This window comes from Pistacia vera, unplaced genomic scaffold, assembly GCF_008641045.1.
Source record: "Pistacia vera cultivar Batoury unplaced genomic scaffold, PisVer_v2 Contig398, whole genome shotgun sequence".
NCBI classification, from domain to species: Eukaryota; Viridiplantae; Streptophyta; class Magnoliopsida; order Sapindales; family Anacardiaceae; genus Pistacia; species Pistacia vera.
The window spans coordinates 273,029-279,165 of record NW_022196221.1 but is presented as its reverse complement, the minus strand read 5'-3'; positions in this window follow the sequence as shown (position 1 = coordinate 279,165).

Below are 6,137 nucleotides of genomic sequence, written 5' to 3'. Positions count from 1 at the left end.
GGATGATGTCGAGGAGGATTATGAAGCTCCAATGGGCGGGAGGCCCGAGGATGAGGAAGAGAAGAGGGAGGAAAAGGTTCGTATGCCTCAGCAAACTAGTACAACAAGTATCGCTTTGCCGAGACATCGGCGTCGGGAGAATGAGGTTGTTGACCTCATAAACGGCCTGTTTGAGAGTTTTACAACAGCCATTTATGTAAGGTTTGACAAGATGGAAGAGTGCATGAAAGGGGTGGTGGAGAAAGTGGATAAGCTAGTAGAGAAAGTTGGTACAGTGGAGGAGGAAGTTGGTACAATGGAGGACGAAGTTGGTGGAGAATTAAAGGTGGTTGAAGTGCAAACTAGCTTGAAAAGAGAGAGCCGAAAGAGCAAGTTTAAGAAACAAATGGAGGTCGAGACAAACAGTTGGAGGTCGAGTTGGAGCCATTGTCCAGGTTGTTCCTGCGGCTGTTGCATGACAGCGGGATGTTTGGCCACTTGGGTGATCAAGTACTAATTGGAAAGTGGCCAATTAAGCGTTCCACCGGCCCAATAAATGAGTCAAGGTAAATTTTGTATAAAACTAACTAACATAATACAATTGTTCTATAAGTTTATTCTAATGCTAATGTCTTCTTCCTATTGTAATGCTGAATATGGGGCATATGCCCTAGAGTTTGACATGACCAACACCCCGATGGACGGGTTGAATGACGAAACAATGAGAGACTGTCAGGAGGGCTGGGCTGTCGACTGCTTCCATAGGCAGATGGATCCGTTTTGAGTGAGCAGAACCCAATAAAAAGGTATGAAAGTTGGACTTTGAATTTTGCAGTTTATGTGATGTTGATGTTGATACTTGGGTTGTGGTGCTGATGCTGCAGGTGTCATGCTTATATGGAGCTTTACCGAAAGACACGAACTGAGTGAACTTCTCACCTACCCACTCTGTAACTTTTTTACGTGTTTTTTTTTTTATTTACAAAAGTTGACGTGTCTGCAAGTGTGTGCTAGATAATTTTGCAAGTTCCTGGCAAACAATGAGAGGAAACTTCTCAAAGGCTGGTTGGCAAGAGGAGGCATCTACAATAAAGGCTGCTAGGAAAGCATGGTACCAAACAATGATCTCAGAGAGGTTGCTGGCAAACAGAATTCGAAAACTTCTCAAAGGCTGGTTGGCAAGAGGAGGCATCTGCAATAAAGGGATTGTGCAAAGGTGTTAGTGACATTAAACTCTTTGTCATCAAAAAGTAAATTAAAGGCAATGTATATAAATCCTTGTGCTGTGGCTCTTCTTGCGGCAGCCAAAAGCCTTGTGCCTGCAGAATCATTGTAAAGAATTGGATCCGACATTTGGGAGATATTTTTTTTGTCATATAAGATATCTCATTAGCAGTTTGAATTTACTATGTATGGTGTGATCATTTGCTTCACCCAAGTTGGATAATGGTTTTTTAGTGTTTTGTTTCATTTTGTGTATCACTACAAACAATGTACTGGTGTGATTATTTGATTCACCACAGTTGGGGTGATGAGAATGCAAAATGTCATATTTACCCCTCTTAATGTCTAGTCTTTTATACTTATTTGTTTCTTAAAATGTACTGATTATTATTCTATTTTGATTTAGGAAGCAAATGGGAGCGTTAATTGCAAAACGGAACTAATTAAGTGAATTCGGATAGTTTCGACATTGTTTCGTAATCTGGGCATAACTCTCTCATCCGAGCTCTGATTGAGATGATTCAAAATTATGTGGAACCATAAGAAAGAGATCTACAACGTTCATGTTTTGAGTTTGGAGAGATACTCGCTGAATCAAGGTTGCAATTGGGCTTGAAGTTGACGCACCTGCATTGCCGACCCTGGAGCATTCTGCCTTGTCATGCAAATCAATTGGGCAGTTTATTATTGGAAGATTTGAGGACATGTGGCACGCAAGTTACTGCTCAGAATCACCACTTTCCTATTTTATTTTAGGACTTTATCTTATTATCAATTAGTTAGAATTAAATTAGGATTAATGTTATTTTAGGATATTAGAATATTTCTTTTAGGAGATTTAGTGGGATTCAAAAACTTGAACTGGATTTTTGTTAAAGGGATCAGATTAGGGTTTTTGGAGAAAAACACACACGCCTCTCTCTGCTCTTTTGGCGAACTTTTCTTTGTATTTTCGTGATGGCCATGAGTGGCTGATTTTTGGTAACTTGGTCAAAGGAAACGGAGACCTCGGAATCACCAACTGTGAGATCTAATCATTTTATTTAGTGTTTAATTTTCATGTTTGAGTATGAATGTTATTCTATGCATATCTTCATGATTGATGCATTTAATGACTAGGAGGCCTACTAGTGTATTATTTGTTGCAATCTACTACTAAGTTTGATATCAATTTGTAATTGTTTGATCCCTCTAACTTGTGAAGCAATTAGGGTTAATAATTTGCTGCGTCAGGAATTAGTAATCTTAAGAAGACATTCAACTAAATTAAATCAACCGCTTGTGTTTGTGTTGTTTAGCTTCATCGATTTCTCTAATTTCTAAGGCTGCCTTAGATTAAATTTTTAGTGCTGTCTAGGGTTGTTTAATGGTAAGATTAATTAAGATCGTTTGTTTCCTAATAATTACAATTAAGGAGAGAGGAAAATAGTTCCAACGGTGAATATTCAAAGTAAGAATTGATTTACTTTTGCATCAATGATCAGTTGTAAGATTCCGATGGTGGGTGTTGACAGAGACCAAGTTTTGTTATATTAATTGATTTCGAATTGAATTGTTTTTGTTTTTGTTTTTGGCTAAGATTGTTTTCTGTTTTACTTAAAACCCCCTAGCCTTATTCACATCATAGAAAATTTGGCTAGACACTCTTCGTGGGATCGACTCTTGCTTACCCTATTTATAGTTCAGTAGTTAGGTTAGGAAGGTTTTTAATCTTGGTTGCCTACGACAGCACACCATGGGGCTAATGGTTAGTTTGTCCATATATTTCGATATTTGCCGCATCCCATGCCTATTTTTTATTTTGTGTTTCGATAAACATGTTACATTGATGTCTCTTCTATTTTGATTTGTGATGAATTAGATTGATATAAATGAGTGATGTACAAATGTTTCCCAATCATAGTCATTTCAAAATTAATTAACTTAAAGAATGGCATGGTACCAAACAATTACGTATATGACCGACCACATATATCTCTTAAACGACCAAGACCTTTCCAGATATGATCGCTTAAGCGACCAAGAGTCTATTACGAAGCATCGCTTAAGCGATACATAAGATCGCTTAAGCGATTACCTATCTAGGCAGATGTTCATTCTGCCTTGGCCAAGATCACTTAAGTGATCCCAAATCGCTTAAGTGACAGAGACTCGTTTAGGAAGAATTGCTTAAGCGATACATAAGAACGTTTAAGCGATCATAGATCTGGGTAGATTCATTCTGCCTTGGCCAAGATCGCTTAAGCGATCTCAAATCGCTTAAGTGATCAAGAGTCTTTTATGAAAATCGCTTAAGCGATACAAATGGATAGCTTAAGCGATTTTCGATCTGGGCATCTATCGCAGGCTAGATCGCTTAAGCGATTACCGATCGCTTAAGCGACCAAGAGTAAAAGCAAAGAATCGCTTAAATGATATAGATGGATCGCTATATCGACCAAAGTAAAAGCAAAGAATCTCTTAAGCGATACAGACGGATCTCTTAACCGACGGCGTAAATACAGAGGATCGCTTAAGTGATCCTATCTATTCGGATATTATTTATTGTATTTCAGAGCATCGGTTAACCGATTAACGCTATGTTAAACATATAGGGTTTGCAAAGGTGTTTAGTGGACTATGACCATTATTGTTATATTTATATTACATATAGTTCTTTACGTTAGTATGAAACATGTAAGGTGTAGACTGTTTACGTCTATGCAAACATATAGGTTTTACGATTCGTTCAGTGGACTATGACCGTTAGTATATTATATTAACATATAGTTATTTTACGTCAGTATAAACATAAGGTGTAGAATGTTTCTCATGCTAAACATATGGGGTTTACGATTCGTTCAGTGGACCATGACCGTTATTATATTTCAAAGGTAACCATGGAATCTTAGTGAACATATGTTCTTCTCTTTGTTTAGAACAAAAGGGCGCGTTTGGTTGAATATTCCTATAATATTACAAATCCTATTCCCAAAATATTTCTTTGTTTAATTATTTAGGAAATATTAGTACCATTAATTGAATTAATTTCATTACCGCCTGAAAAAGTTTAAAAAGTAACAAAACCACCCCACACACCAACTTCCCAGATTCTGGCACCACCGTGGCTACAAACGATCGAAAGGGCCGGTAATTCACAGATGACATTTTTCAGCCAGATCCACATGGATCTGGCCGAAAGGCCACATCTGGCCGTCATTGATTTTCAAAGAAATGGCCGACGTTGACAGTCAATGACGGCCAAATCTTGGGCATCGTTGACCGAAAACGATGGCCATATATTTGGCCATCATAGATGGCCAGATGTCGACTTTTTCGTCCATCGACGACCAATCTGACCTTTTCCGACCACATCCATGGTCGATCTGGCCGAAAAGGCCATATCAACGCCCTATCAGCCTGATTCGACTGCTATGCGTCATAACACCCTTTCCTGATGATTCAGGCGTGGTGGTGGTCGGAATCGGGAAGTTGGGTAGGTGGGGGTGTATTTGTTAAATTTTAAATTTTTCATTGCTCGATTAAGCGATCGTAATAAAAGGAACTACGTTTACACAAGGTCGCTTAAGCGATTTTTTTCTTTTTAACTTGGTCGATTAAGCGATCATGTGATTGGCAAAATCAAATCTGCTCAGGTGCATGATCGCTTAAGCGATTCGAGATATCCTTAAGTGATTGTTGTCTTTTGTCTTGGTCATTAAGCGATCCTGTTTGAAAAACCCTTTGTCGCTTAAGCATATACTAGTCGCTTTAGCAATCATGGGCAATATATACTTTATACGCTTTTCTCTTGAATTTTGACAACAAAATTACCAACATGTATTAATTCCATACTTTCTCCTCAATTTGACAACCTAATTCCAAACTAAAACACCAACAAATATTTAGCCCATGTAACAAGAAATATAAGAATGATTTATAAAGTTAACAATAAAATTTATAACATCAATAATTGAAAACATAACTCATCAACGTTTGTAACGCCCACTTAAGGTACGTAGTTGTTGTTTCTTCTTTTTGCTCTTATTTGAGTTGGTTTCTTGGTATTATTGTTTGATTGAGTATTGTGTTGAATGCTTGCCCTGAAATTGGTTGAAATAGAAGAAGTTCAGTGTGCCAAGCTTCGCCGGGGCGAAGAAGAATCTTCGCCATGGCGAAGAGGTGTTGAAAACCACGGAAAACTCTCTGGACAGTTTCGCCGCGGCGACAAGCTTCCTCGCCACGGCGACAGGCCGACCAAAATGTTTGCTAAGTTTTAGATATTTCTTCCCTAAGGCAATTTGACCATTCTACCCCTAATTAGCAGGAAAAGTGGGGAGTTAAATAATGTAAGGATTTTTTATGGAGAATATGTTGCTATGGGGGTGTGTTTGTAATGAATCAAAGGATATAGATGAATTCCCAAAGAAGAGTAAGGGCAAAAGGGAATGCTTGTGTTAATTTCATTAAAAGGAATTAAGACTTTGCAAACCCCTCATTCTTCTTCTCCAACGCCACTTTCCTCTCTTGCTTCTCTCAACTTTCTTTTCTTTGGTCAAGGAGTTTCAAAGGGCTTTTGGAGTGATTGGGGGGAGAAAATCAACCTAAGGCATCCTAAGGTAAGGATCCTACTTTGGTTGTAAACTTTGTGAGTTTTTTGTATATATTTGAGTTTTGGGGTTTTTGTTCTTTTGGTTAAGAGTAGAGAAAAGGGCAACCAAACCAAGTGAAAGGAAGAGTTAGTGAGTCTCTCCATAACAAGTAAGTAATCCCAACCCAAGTTCAGATTTGAGAATTTTCTTGATTAGGGTTTTGATAGTAATGATGTATGTATGTGATATACATGTTTTATGCCATGTTATTGAGGCTTAAATAGAGATTTCTAGTGCTTTGTGATTGTTTATACCTTTCAAATATAAGAAATGAGTTGTGGGTTGGAAAGGTAGTTTGAGATG